At 37.0% G+C, this 14,088-nt stretch overlaps 1 protein-coding gene across 5 annotated transcripts in view; it reads left to right on the top strand.

Annotated features, from left to right (window-relative positions):
- Positions 1 to 4,424: 4,424 nt before the first annotated feature.
- Positions 4,425 to 14,088, top strand: part of LOC131430694 (major royal jelly protein 1) — a 38,858-nt gene continuing 29,194 nt past the window's right edge. Inside the window, exons 1-2 of one of the 5 annotated variants that reach the window (XM_058595860.1) lie at positions 4,425 to 4,689; positions 4,748 to 5,174. The gene's annotated coding sequence lies outside the window, so the exon portion shown is untranslated. The remainder of the gene's footprint in view (positions 4,690 to 4,747; positions 5,175 to 14,088) is intronic. The other 4 variants (XM_058595878.1, XM_058595868.1, XM_058595853.1 and 1 more) reach the window with 4 other exon arrangements.

Genomic DNA, 14,088 nt, shown 5'->3' with positions numbered 1-14,088 from the left:
ACTAACGAGCTGGGAATGCCATTGGTTGGCTCCTAGGCATTAATTAATGCTAGTGCGAAACACGCCTCTCGTATGACCAATTCGAACTCGACAGCAGCAGCAACGGTTGAATATAGAAGAAACCAAAATAAATGGCCTGTAACTCAAACGGAATTGTATAACCTAAACCTGACAATCCATAGCAGAGAACCCATATGCCCGGTACGTTTAGACAAAGCTGCATCGGTCAGTGTCAAGAATAATTTCATTCGCCAGCTTGGTGGTGGGTGGAGTAAAGCTTCGGAGACTGTACAGTATTGATCTGGTTATCGGACAAAAAATAGGAGTTGTAGTAAGTTTTTGAAAAGTTAAGGAAAAAGCTAGCTTTACTGTAAACAATTACTGTCAAAATGATAAATATAAGCGATTGATAATTTATATTGTAGAAAATGTCGGACTATTTTATGGTCTACCTTGAATTATACCCCGTATATTCAGTCCATTCCACACGAGTGCTGTATCGCCGGATAAATGAAAGTAAGATCAGATCGTAGAGGTTTTTTCCGCTTTTCAGTCTTGTCGGCAGAACTCGTTATTGATCATAACATTTTTTTTTGCAACCCGCAGCAGATTGTTGTTTCTTCACTGAATCCATCGGACATATAATTATCGTACGTCCAGTACGTGCATTTCGGCATGCATACAATACCCCGCCCAAACAGAAATCAATTTTCAAAGTGCAGAGATCTGACATCTTGCATCACTTGCTGAGATTTACAAGAACGAAATAAACAAACTTGCGATACGTTTCCACCACATAATCTAATTCACTTGTTATTTTCTGTGTGATATGAAATGGTCGATCATTGCCGTGATGGAAAATTACGGACTCGTTCCTGTTGTCTGCTGCAAACGGATTAGTTTGATTCGATACAACGGTTGACCATTCGAAAACAGTTCGTAGATTTTCTGATTTTTTATATTTTGATCAATGCGTTGAAATGAAATATGTCACGCTCTAAACTTCGTTCAGTCAAACTTGCAATTCTTCGTCTTCGAAAAATCAACGTATAAATATGTTCTTTGAAAATCGTCAAAATGGTCCGTTTATCGACTGAGCTACATAAGCACACACCTGCTTGGCTGGTAAGTGGTGATTCTTAGTGTGTCAGTAGGATACGTATACATGACTAACGCTCGTATATTGTTTCTGACGAAAAACAGTACATTTTGCGTAAAAAATTTAAAAAAATACAGTACATCGATTTTGAAAAAATTTTACAGTACGCATTTATCTAATAATAGTTAATAAAAATAAAAGAAAATAATTATCAGATAACTTGTTTCCATAATTTCAATAGTTTTCATTTTTATTTTCCGTTTTCAAGGTTTTTTTTAAGTTCAATATAAACTAAATATATGCACGAATTAATCATCAAACACGTTTTTGCTAAAAAAAATCCGTAATTTTTTTTAAAGAATCGGACGATTTTGATTTAGTATATTCTTTGTTTTTGGTGGAGATAATTTTCTTTTGTTTTAAATCAACAAAATTTAACAAAATTGTTGTGACACGCTCTGAACCAAAATGAATAATGAAACAAAAAACATGATGAAAAAGAGACAAATCCTTTTACTGTGGCCAGTCTCATTTTGATGTAGGAAACAATCACACATAGCTAATAATTGTGTATGAATGAAATGTTCGGCCTTATTGATATTTTGCAACTGTTTTGTACATGAAAAATATCACTTCATCTTAAGATGACTGATATTCAATCGCCTTTGAGCTAAGACCAAAATTTACGTGAATAAAACACGTTTCACTCGTAATCTAATTCACTGTCTGATTCAGGGAAACATTTCACGCTTATGAAAATGCTATCGCTTGAGCGCTAAATCTGGGTCAGTTCTGTGGGAGAGTTCAGTGTAAATTTTGTAGCGCTGATTATTGCATCATTTGTTATGGTAATTTCGCCCCGGTCTCCCCTATTTATATTCGCTACATATAGTCACTGTTCTTTCTGACGTTTTTAATTTCGGCGAATCGAAATTCAATGCGTTAAAGATTTAAATTAAAACGTTATATTATTTTTTTGATATGAAAAATACAGAATGGGAGAATACAGTACATTTAAGGGTAAAAAACAGTACGCAGTATTTTGGGTAAAAAATACAGTACGGATACGAGCGTTATACATGACGAATGGACTCCCTATACCGACCGAAGCAGAACTGCTACTGAATGAAATACAAGATGTGAAGCAACGATCAAAACTATCGGCAGTGTTAAAGGAACCAGGAAGATGACATCATTACGGTATGCTGTGATTGGCTGGTGAAAACATGGGGCAATAATTCGAACAGATTTTTCTATGGTTTATTATTGAAACGACTACATACAACTTTGCAGTATGTGTTTAAGTTGAATGGTTTTGAATTTATTGGTAGTTATACTAAAATAATCCATCAACAAATAACTGAGTTGTACGCGCTCAAAATTATAACAGAAAAAAAGCCAAACACTGGCGTCACGAATTTTACTCTTTGATGTGCGTTCATACCGAAGATTTTAGCAAACTTAAATTTGGAGACATTTCTGGCTATCTAATACTACTGGAAATTTTATCAGAAATTACTGACCATATTTATGATGGCATTAAGCAAAAAATAAGTTGATACGTTAGACACAGCAAGAGATATTCACGATCAAAGACTTATCACTCTCTCAGAGGGTAAATTTTGAAAAGGCGCCCCATAGTAAAGTGAGACGTACTACCTTGATCAAAAAGTTCCCGGAACCACTACCGTGTGGCGCTCTTAGTCACCCGATCTGCGATTGTGCATGTTCTCGATTTGGGACAATTTTCAAAATGGAATTGAATTTGCACGAACGATTTTGCATTAAATTTTGCGGTTTCAATGGTGCGATGACATTGCAAATGTTAGAAGAGTGTTTCGGCAAACGATGCTCAGAAGAAAACAGTCGTTTATCAGTGGCACGAACATTTAAAAAAAGGCCGTGAGTCTGTGAATGATGATGAGAGAAGGGATAGGCGATGCTCACAGTTTTCATTGATTGCAAGGGTGTTGTGTAACATGATTTCCTTCCATAAGGCCAGAGGAGTATTATTTGGGCGTTATGAGACGTTTGCGTGAAGTAATTCGTCGAAAAAGACCAGATTTGTGGGCAAACAACTTGTGGATCTTGCACCGTCACACAATGTCATTGTTATCCGTGAACATTTGGTTAAAAACGAAACGAATACCATTCAGCAAACACCGAATTCAACAAATTTGGTTCCCTGCGACTTTTTCCTTTCTCGGTCGACTCAAAAAACCGCTCCGTGGAACGCGTTTCAGCACCCGAGATGAGATTATGGTAAAATCGTAGATGGCTCCGAAGGCCACACCGAAAACTGAATATAAAAAATGTTTTGAGGATTGGATCAAGCGCTGGTAGAAGTGTGTCGCAGTCGATGGGGAGTACTTTGAAGAAGACAATATCGATTTTGATGAAAAATCTTGTATTTTTAATTTTCTGAATAAATTCCGGGAACTTTTTGATCAAGGAAGTATTCACGTCAAAAAGGAGTTGGACTGCGAAAGCCTACGAAAAGCTAAAAAATTAAAGCAATCAGCATAAAAAAAACTTCACAATTTGAAAAATCATTTTAAAGCCAAATAACTACGGGGTTGGGCATAAAAAACGCGCAACTTGGGAAATACACATAACAAACACAAACTTGAGTGTCAATCGACGATCCTAACATGATCAAACAGGATGTAAAGTACATTTATATCGGCCAAACGAATCAAACATCTGTTAAAGGTGTTGTTAATGTATTCCAAACGAACTTCACTTTTAGCTTGCAAAAAATACAATCCATTTCAGATGAAGGATACATTCATTCCTTCTCTGGTAATTTTTTTCTATTCACAAAATCAACCATAGCAATCACTTGTTTGAGCACAAACATATGAGCAAAGTCGGAATTGTTGAGCCCAATTCCAATCTAGTACTCGTAGACGTTCTTTGTAGAATACCGAGCGGCGGACCATAAACTGCGTTAGTAACGGCGGGTGTCAGACACACCTTTCAATCAAGTTGGCCATGCTTGGCAGTCCGATTGATTGGTAGAACAAGAACGAACAACGCGACGGCGGGAATTTTCATGGCACGCGAGCAACGTAGATCGAAGCATCCTGGAGCTTTCGGGTATCGGCGAGCGCGCGCGCCGCCATGTGCTCGACAATGCTCGTGATTTGTTTTCTCTCTCCCACTCTCTTGAAGTGTTGGACTGAGCGGGGAACCGAACGGCAAACAACATAAATACTTAAATATATATCTCTTCGTTGCTGCCGGATGCATGCCTAAGCCTTTCGCGCGTGGTGGACTGCAAAAGCCTACGAGAAAAACAAAAGAGCCCAGTTGGAGGCTTGTGTTTCGCAGTTTGCTTTTCGACGTGATCCGGTACGGTCGTACAAGCACCCGGGGGTAATAAAACAGTTCTTCAATCACAACACGCGGATAAGTTTTTAATGGTTTCGGGTGTGGTGCTGCGTTTAAGCACGTAACGTAACACTGCAGGTACAGGATATTGCTGTCGAACGCCACCCGCATTGGTACCGTCCAAAAAAAAAAATTGCATGCCCAAGGTGCGAACGAGTGCGAATTTCATTGAAGTGTGTTACACCAATTAATTACTGGTTAGTTGAAATCATCGTCCGTGACGGGTTGATAAATTTCTGATTGTGTGTTTTGTAGAGCAAAGATAAAACCAAAGGATACGTTACGAGAGTGATTGCTGGCCTCGAAACGGTTCAATTGGCTTCGAGACAAATGTTGAAAAATGATAAAAACGTGACAAAACGAGTTCAATTGCCGTGCTCTCGGGAAACAATGCTCATGAAAGCTTGGAATAATCGTTTTATCTAGGCCCTTTTATGGATGGACACTGGATGATGCTGGAAAAAAAGTGAAAATCCAGTAATGAACTGATTGTGATGACCCGATTACAATGGAAAACCTGCTCCGGATCAATCTCGTGTTGCGTTCCGGGGTGCAGCGGCAGCAGTTTGTGATTTCATTGAGTTGTTCCGTTATCGGGGTACCAGCTTTAGTGGGCCATTACTGTTGATAATGTGATAATGATGGTTGTTGATATGACACACAAGTAGTTAATAGTGCAAAAGTACATATAATTCACTTTAGATGGTATACTTGCTTTGTCTTCTTTATCGGAGTAATGTGATAGTTGTTTTAATTTCTTTAGGCAAATTGAACAAAAGAGTTAATTCAATCAACTTTTGAGAAAATGTAAATTACTAAGGAACCTGTTTACGCAGACAAAACAATGCGCGTCTCCTCCGCATCGTGAATACTCAGTGACGGAAGTATGCTTCTGCTTCTATGTTTTCACAGACACGCATAATGTGATTCATTCAATTCAGTTTTCATTTTTCAGGATGGAACTTGTTTTCAAGTTCTTAGTTTTTCGATCAGTTATTTGTCCAAAAGCTATAATGCTGTTTATGACGATATGACTACAACTTAACAAAAGAAAGTTGGACTTCATTATAAATTATTATTCTGAAAAATGAATGATAATTCTGAAAGAAAAGTGGGTCATTTCACCAAAAACCATTGATTCAAATGAGCTCATAGATGATTGAGGATTTAACAATCGTTTTTCAGTCGATTTTGACAAATCAGTCTTTGCCATTCTAGTCATGGATTGATTAACGCCAAAAAAGGCGGACTAAAAAACACAATCGTTCCACTGTGAACTGTGTGTGGGTTATGTGACAGATATAACTGAATACGTTAATACGAATAAAACTGGCATGCATCCATCGGGAATATTTTATTGATTCTAAAACCAATTTGCGGATCTTTTTTTCCAAAGCTTACAAGTGCTGAGTACTTTTTGCCATCCCTTAAATTCTGGACCAGGGTTTAGAAACTGGAACTGAAATCTAGAACAAAATTCGGAACCTAAGACTGGTTCAAAACTCAGTTGCAAAATTTAGGTTCGAAATCCAAATCAAGAATTCAATTCATGGAATTAGTTTTAGGATTCTGGAGCTGAACTCAATTTCAGAATTTTAGAACTGAATTCTGAAGCTGAATTCCGAACTTGAACAGAGAAACTTGAATACGTCTATAAAGGAACTGAGTCCAACCTGCGAAATTAGTTCCAGTAAGCAGCAGGTGTGCATTATAAACTTGAATTTTTGTGATTCAAAAATCAAATTATGGAACAGGAATTAAATTCGGGTGCAGAGGTCTAAAACTCAGGTTCGGAGTTCATATTACAGTCTGTTGCAAAAGAGCGTGGTCACGATTACTCACGATCGGTAAAGTTGAATGGTGTGATTTTTTTTAACACAGAGTGTAGTAGTGTGCAATGCCAGAATAAATCAGCTGACTGTTGTTTACAATTCGATATCAGCATTTTTCGAGAATGAGTACCGCGTACGCTTCGCGCTTCGAAGCAATTTTTTGTGCTTTTGTGTTTTTTTGGTCCCAAAATGACCCGAACTGCCGCCGCGAAATACATGCAAAAGTCGAAACAGTTTGTGAGTAAGTGGGTGAATCGTTTCAAAAAACGGTGAAAAATGTCGACGTCACATCATTCATTCATTACCGATCGCGAGTAATCGTGATCACGTTCTTATGTAACAGATTGTAATTCCAGAATCCAGATCTAAAATTCATATTCTGAATTTTGCTCCAGAATTCTGATAAAAGTTTCGGATTCGAAATTTTGAACATAAATCAAGAAACTAAATTCAGTTCAAAATTCAAGTCAAGAAACCAGCTCCAAAAATTGAGCTCTAGAATAAGGATTCAGTTCCAGAGTTATAGTTTTAAAATTTGAACCTTTAATTTAGAACTAAACTCTGAAACTAAATTCTTAACCTCAAATTAAGTTCAAAACTCAGGCGAGCGATTCAATACCATAATATTGGTTTTTATTTCAATGACCAAAAAAAGTCCTAAGCAACTCCAGATCTAAAATTCATATCTTGAGATTCGTTCCACAGTTCTAAAATCCTTAATCAGAGTTTCGGATTCGAATTTCGAAAAATTCAGTTCAAAAATCAAGTCAAGAAACCAGTTTTTTTGTAAATTGAGTTCTAAAATATGATTTCAGTTCCAGAGTTTAAGTGAATTTGTAATTTAGAACTAAAAACTGAAACTAAATTCTTAACCTGAAATTGCGAACGATTCAATACCATCATATTGGTTTTTTATTGGTCAATGCTTGAGCGAAAAATAGATATAAAGCGAGAGGACTAGTGTTTGATGGACAGAGAAGATGTTTGGATAGAAGGTATCGGTCGGGTGACGGCCAGGATGTAGACCATGTTCGATGTACGTTTCTACTATGTTTGTTTGGCGTTTTAGAGTGACTAAAACAAGATCAGAGTGGCGAAATGGTAGCACGTATGCACGGAATGCATAAGAACGCAGCTTCGAGTCCTGTCTCTGAGCGTATCTTTTTCCAATAATCATCTTTTCTGTTAGTTTTTCATTCATTTGGCTTCTCCAATATATGTTTCCGCTCAGTCATTGCAAAAACTGATCATATTGGTTATTATTTCAATGACCAAACTGGCCGTCTTAAACAACGTGCACGAATGTGAAAACTGCATAATCAAACATACACAGATGAAAATATTTACATATAATTTCATGCACATATTTGGAGCAGGAAATTGAATATAAAGTTACTTCTCAGGTCTTAATTTTTCAACATACTTTTAAAGTAACTAAGCGTAAATTAATATATGCTGAATTATTCATTGAAAAATCCAATTTTTCAATCCAATTTTTTATTTAACTGATATCAATTTCAACGCATCTTTGATTTACATGCTGTGTAAATTTTGTTATTTTTTTTCGGTTTAGTTAGTGCCTGTTTTACTAGTGAACAAAATGTGTCGTAAGGGGCTGTCCAAAAAAGACGTCACGCCGCAAGGGGGAGGGGGATGTTTCATAAAACGTGACCTTTTGTGACAGGGGGAAGGGTGGGAGGTTTTTGGAATGTGACGTCCAATATTTTCAATGAGCGTATTTTTGAAATACTGCTTTGCCCTATTTCCTGAAAAACTCTCCACAATAAACGTTTACATTATATAGGAAAACGTGTATTTGTTGATGTAGAAGCTTCTTCTTGTAAATTCGGAAATGAGTGATGCAGGAAATCATTTCTGATCTGCAAAAGTGCACGGAGGAGCGAGTAAATATGCCAAAATAATAAATTTTGCCTAATATGAGTAAAAGAGAAAAAGATGCCTTCAAACGATCAAACTTAAGTTATGCACTGACAATTTTTTCAGTAATATGATTTTCTAGCGTTGATAATAATATATCATAAGAATTTCTCTTATCTGATTCTGATGCAGTTTATTTAATTGTACTCCATTTGAAAAAGGGCGGGAGATCAACGATTTCAGACGTAGATCATGTAATGTCTTATCTTGATCATATGTGATTTTCCTCCACCAACATCAAAGCTTATCGAATCATCCAATGATTGAACTTACATAAATCAAGAATCATTTTAGCTCAAATTGTACCCATTGTGTGACGGAAGATCAGTACCAATATTGATCGATGTGATTTAAAATTCACTGATCAACTGATCATGAAAATATTCTCCGGCAGTGATCTCGTTTTGATAAGGGTTTGGTCTTTATTTTCTCAGCCCTGCATGCTACACTAAGGAAATATTATTCTTTACCTAAAACAATAATATATCTGTGTACCCCTAGGAGGAATATAACAGATGTTTCATCAATTCCAACCAAATACTTTTGTTAATTTATATAATTGATATTAATAAAATAATTCCGATGATTTTGTGGTTTTAGGGCTATTTTTTAATCTAATGACAGCATGTAATAAATCGATTTTTCCCTCATATTTGTATGGTTTGTCATACATATCGAGAATGTATTGAGATGAATTTTATTTATTTCGAATTCGTGACATAGGGGGGGTGGGGGTCTTTTCTTCTGTGACAATTTGTGACAAAGGGGGGATGGGGAGTCAAAAATCGTCAAAAAAAGCGTGACGTCTTTTATGGACAGCCCCTAAGCCCACTGCGCTCAAACACTGAATATATTCCGTTTTTTCTATGTGTCGGTTTTGCATGATACGCTTTATGCGATGATTCGTTTAATTCATGCGGTTGAAATTTTGCGCGCCTTAGCTTGGCAATAAATTTCACCTTAATGTTTGTTCATATCAAACATTTTAGAAAGATTCAATTTTGAGTTATTATATTTTTTACTATTAATTGCTGAAATTTTTATCATAATTTGCTGAACATATTTCCGATGGTATGTAGAGAAAAATATGTGGCAGCGTTCAATACATGGGATATTCACGATTGAGTTCTGTCCATTCTTGTTCAGAGTAAATTTTGAGTAGGCGCCTCATAGTGAAGTAAGATACATTCATGTCAAAAATGTGGGAGACATTCGGCGCCTTCCGCCGGACTATTTTCTGTGGAACTATTACAACAGTAATCCACCAAACCGAAGACTATTGAAGAACCAAAAGGTAATATCACAGTGAGAATGACTATTATTGCGCCCGAAATGTCAAATGCAATTCCAAATCCCAGAAAAGGGTAGCTTTTTGTGTGTCTAGTGAACCACATTGTACACCCTAAATAAACGTTTATTTTTCCGAATCAGCCGGAAAATGACAGAGATATTAAACATTTAAATAGGATTTGTCTAGATGACAAAGGAACGATGACATTTCTCCTGTCTCTAACGGTTGATGAACGCAAGAATTCGATCGTCCATTCAAACTGTTTCCGTTAAGTATTAGCTCATTAGTACAATGATCCAACGATATTTCCTTACTATCGTTGGGTTTTTTCAACCGGTTTCATTGATGTTTCCTTTCGAAGAAGCAATCCCATCTCTCTGATGTAACCGCGCGGAAACAAAGATGGTCGTTTACGTTTTTTTTCCTGGCCTGCCACAAATGAAGATTATCTGCAATTTTAGTGACTAGAAAATTACTACCAACGTGTTAAATTAAAAAAGGCGATAATAATTGGCATCTCGTTCTTTCCATCTTTTTGACATATACTGTGGATTGGCATCTCGTCTGTTCATTATTTTTACTGTTACCCTTGGTATCCAGTAACCGATGTAATGAAAATGTGTAAGCTGTGATTTCTACGACTCTACGATCAGAGAACCTGTGGTCTGTGAAGCGTCTCATTTGTTTGGCATTTCGTTCTGAAATTTAGCATGAAACTAGTTAATAGTGTAAGGGCATATTCAGCAGTGTTCTAGTTCTAGATGCATAATTTATGTCAGTTTTAAAATTTAAATCTAGAAATTATAACCAAAAAAAAACTGGCAGCCCCAGCAGCGTTTTATCTGTGCTTCAAATATAGAAAAAATAGAACGGCAGCATATACCAGTTTTAAATTTGACAGTAGAATTGTTCGAATAAATAAAACTAAAACTGCTTGCTGGGGATACGTTTGTTTCAGTTAATTTATTATATCAGTTATATTATAGACCACCCATATGAATCTTGCAGCTGCTGAATTTACTCTAATGAGTATGTCGGTAAACAAGAGGTTGCTACGATGGAGACGGTACACAAATAAATACATTTTTGCACTCACGTTGAAGTTAAAAACGCGTGACATACTTGGATCGAAAAAAAACAGCTCGTAATTCATCACTCAACTGCAATACGAAGTGATCGAGATATTCAAGGAGCAACAGACAAACTATCATAAGAATGGTAGCGATATAGAAAATTCTGGAGAGCAAATCCTGTAAATTCTAGGGATATGCTATATGATCCAATCTTTGGGTTCAGGATGCAATGAAAATGATGAATATTTCCACTTGTTTTGTGCAGTCAATTGTTTTACGTTCCGGATTACTCATACACAGAGCTCAGAGGCTACCGGCATAAAACTGCTACGCAGTCTAATGACACCATAAAAATCCTTCCGAGACGGGACTCAACCATACGGGAACTGTCTTCTATGCCTTGTACCGTTACCCGAGTGACTGTTGTGTCCTACATTACACACAAACCTCCGTTTACGAACACTTTTTATACGTTACCTCTTTTTACGTAACTCTTTTTACGAACCAAATCCCAAATAACGTAAACTTTTTGCGAACATACTTCGTAAAAAGAGGTTTTGGCATACATCGAAATCGATTTCCGACTCATTTATATTCCACGAAAACTACTACAATTTTGGTATTTTTGGAACGGGTTTAAAGAGTAGATTCCGGAAAATGATGTTTGAGGTATTCTGGAAATCCAAGATGGCGACTTCCAGTTTATTGATATTTCTTGGAAACCTTTACAATATGGGTATTTTTTGGAAAGTATTTAATAAACAGATGTTTGATGTCGTCTCGAATTCCAATATAACATCCTCCGGTTTATCGATATGCCTTAATAACCCTTAAAACAAAGGAATTTCCGGAACAGATTGGATACCAATACATAATGTTTGAGCTCGTTTCATTACACAAAACTTTTTTTACGAAGTAAATTCCAAATAACGTGAACTTTTTTTACGCACTACCTCTTTTTACGAACCTCCGTTTAGTTCGTAAATGCGTATTCAATTGTGGAGACCGTATTAAAGTTTCTCTCACATCGAGTTTGGTTAATTAATCTTATGCGTCGAAAAAAATTTGAATTCTTTCGAAATTTCTCCATTGCAATTAAAATATGATGCAGATTCTAATCGCATTCACTCGGTAATTTCTCTCTGACTCGCCCACCCTCTTCAATTCTAATTTAATCATTTCTCGAAATCAGATTATTTGTCCGGTTTAATATACAATTCTTAAGCTTTTGCTAGATCGTTAACGGCAACAATTGTTTTTAGTTGAACGGCTGAATAAGAAAGTCGAATAAATGCAACTAAGTTTGAAAAATCCGTTACAGTATTTTTAGAGAGTGGGTCATTTCGCCGAAAGTCGTTTGGCCGAATGCCATTTCGCAGAAAGTCGTTTCGCCGAATGCCATTTCGCCGAAAGTCGATTCGCCGAATGCCATTTTGGCGAAAGTCGTTTCGCTCGAATGCCATTTTGCTGAAAGTATTTTCGCCGAATGCCATTTCGCCGAAAGTCGTTTCGCCGAATGTCATTTTGCCGAAAGTCGTTTCGCCGAATGCCATTTCACCGAATGCCATTTCGCCGAGAGTCGTTTCGCCGAATGTCATTTTGCCGAAAGTCGTTTCGCCGAATGCCATTTCGCCGAAAGTCGTTTCGCCGAATGCCATTTCGCTGAAAGTCGTTTCACCGAATAGGTCATTTCGCCGAAAGCCGATCCGTCGAAAAGGTCATTTCGCCGAAAGTCGCTTTGCCGAATAGGTCATTTCGTCGAATAGGTCATTTCGCCGAAAGTCGCTTCGCCAAAAGGGTCATGTCTCCTGTATGTTATGTCTCCAATATAACTGATGTACCGTATAACCGTTCCCAAGATGGCTCGGCGGCACAAAGCCGCATGAGATATTTTTTCCTTTTCACTTAATAAACGGAAAATACCACCTACATTTGCCTGGTAGATACACCTATGCAATTGCTTTGAAGCTTAGTACCTAATAGTCAACAAGTTTTCTTGGGAACTCCGTTGTGAGGTTTATGAATCAATCTTAATTCAAAAAGTACAAGTGTAGGTCAACAAAACGGGCGTTAACGCTATCATCTTTCATTTGTCTTTATTTTAAATCAATTATAATTACGATTTTAGGACGATTTCAGGATTCGGCGAGATGACCCTTTCGGCGAAACGACTTTCGGCGAAATGGCATTCGGCGAAACGGTTTTCGGCGAAATGGCTTTCGGCGAAACGGCTTTCGGCAAAATGACCCTGATTCGTGTTTTTTGAATGCAAAAGCCGGATAAAAACATTGGATTTTTCAACGCAAGAATCATTTTGAAAAAAATCTTGTTTGCAATAACAGAACAAAAAAAAATTATTGCCAAAACTGGACAAACACTCAACCGGTTCTTCTATGACAATAGCTGGTACCCGATTTTTGCATACAGTTTTTACCGACTACCGTAGTAGACGAGGCATGGTTTGCTTGTTTACCAGTTCAAGTTAGTGAACGCTTTGAAAGCAAACTCCGAATAAAAACATTTGTTTTGAAAGGACCGGTTCAGTTTTTGTCCGGTTTATGCCTTCAAATTTGTTTTTTTTCTGGTTCTTGCAAAAAATATGATTTCAAATGAGTTTGCATCGCAAAATCCGAGTCCCTTCTTTGTTCTCAATGTTTTTATCCGGCTTTTGCATTCAGCCATTCAACTAAAAGCTGGTGTTGTAATATCATGATTACCAATATTAATTATAACCTGATCAATCCGACTATGCCTCTGGCACTGCCCACCCGATTTTATTCACAGTGTGAATGAATAGAGACAATCGCAGGGCGGGAAAAGTATGCCGACGAGTACGCAGGATTTGATTGCACTTTTGTTTCAGATATTCCGACCGAAAAACCATCTCTCAAAATAATCATTATTATCTCGTTTGCATTTACGATCTCATTAGTAAACGTAAATTGATTCAGTGAAAGTAACCGCAAACGGGCTACTGCAAGTGTGATGATGATCGATCGAATTGATGAATAAATTATAATTTCGATGTGTGCACGAGGGGATCCAGAGGCGTGGATCGCATGTTTGTGCATTATTTTTTTTCCTCACTTTGGACTGACTTCTCGATCGACGACTGTTAGCGGCATTGACTTTGTTCAGTTCGATAATGAACGGAACGCGGACATGCGCGTTTAATTGTTCAGTATTTATTTCAATTAGATTTAGAATTACGATCAAATTACCAAGCACTTAAGGTACCAGAAACAACCTTGGCTTTGTAAGCTAAATGATTTTATAAATTTTCAAGAGCAACGCGTTTTCGGAAACGTATTCGAAAATTAATTGGTTTTTACTGAAACGGAAACACAGTCGGTGTCAAAATTGGATTTCAAGCTAAGTATGTATTTGGTTTGAAATCGTGAAAGCAGTTAGGTTTCGAAAAATATTTGAAAATATTAGTAATGATCGTGTTTAATTTTATCA

The sequence above is a fragment of the Malaya genurostris genome, chromosome 1 (genome assembly GCF_030247185.1).
Source record: "Malaya genurostris strain Urasoe2022 chromosome 1, Malgen_1.1, whole genome shotgun sequence".
Lineage (NCBI taxonomy): Eukaryota > Metazoa > Arthropoda > Insecta > Diptera > Culicidae > Malaya > Malaya genurostris.
Note: the sequence above shows the minus strand (reverse complement) of the source record. Positions and strands in the feature narration are given on the sequence as shown.